Source organism: Nuphar pumila, chromosome 14 (genome assembly GCF_984573655.1).
Source record: "Nuphar pumila chromosome 14, dmNupPumi1.hap1.1, whole genome shotgun sequence".
Lineage (NCBI taxonomy): Eukaryota > Viridiplantae > Streptophyta > Magnoliopsida > Nymphaeales > Nymphaeaceae > Nuphar > Nuphar pumila.
Window position 1 is genome coordinate 90694449 of NC_143262.1, and position 552 is coordinate 90695000.

The 552-nt window shown below is 37.1% G+C and overlaps 1 protein-coding gene across 3 annotated transcripts in view; it reads right to left on the bottom strand.

The window, feature by feature from the left end:
- Window positions 1-322: 322 nt before the first annotated feature.
- The window catches only part of LOC149817394 (uncharacterized), a 9255-nt gene continuing 9025 nt past the window's right edge, over window positions 323-552 (bottom strand). For all 3 annotated transcript variants that reach the window (XM_089986768.1, XM_089986767.1, XM_089986769.1), the window contains exon 6: window positions 323-552. This exon is cut by the window's right edge. The gene's annotated coding sequence lies outside the window, so the exon portion shown is untranslated.

Sequence of the window (552 nt, forward strand, 5' to 3'; positions counted from 1 at the left end):
GAGTATCACAATAAAAGTGACCAAGTTAATGAACTCTACTTCTTGCACTAATTATGTTAATTGGGGTTCAAGAACGTATGTCAGCTTTATCTTTTTTTGGATATCCTGGGTGTAAGATATCTCTGGTGTGCATGGGGGAGTACTCCCAAACTGAGCCATGGTGGCACCTCTCAGCTCATAAATCAAAAGAAAAAGTAAAGAAAGGAAACCAATTCTCATCATTTAAAATGGGATGGGTTTTATCATACATTCAATCCTAGCCATCCAGCAGAATCATTTAGCCATTGATGGGATAGGTGTTCCAAAAGAAAAGAGACAGAGATGACATAAGTTTGTCCTAACCATAAAATAAACTCTTAATTATTACAGCCCAAAGTCAGAAAGTACTACCGAAGGAAGCAAATTAACAAGGTCCAAGTTATATCTAGTACAAAGAGGAGGCACAAAAGGCCTTAATTTGGACTACTAAAGTCTTCCAAATTACATATGACGATATGAATATCATTTCTAAGGAATGCAGTGATGGATGGTATGCATCTACGTAAGCGGATG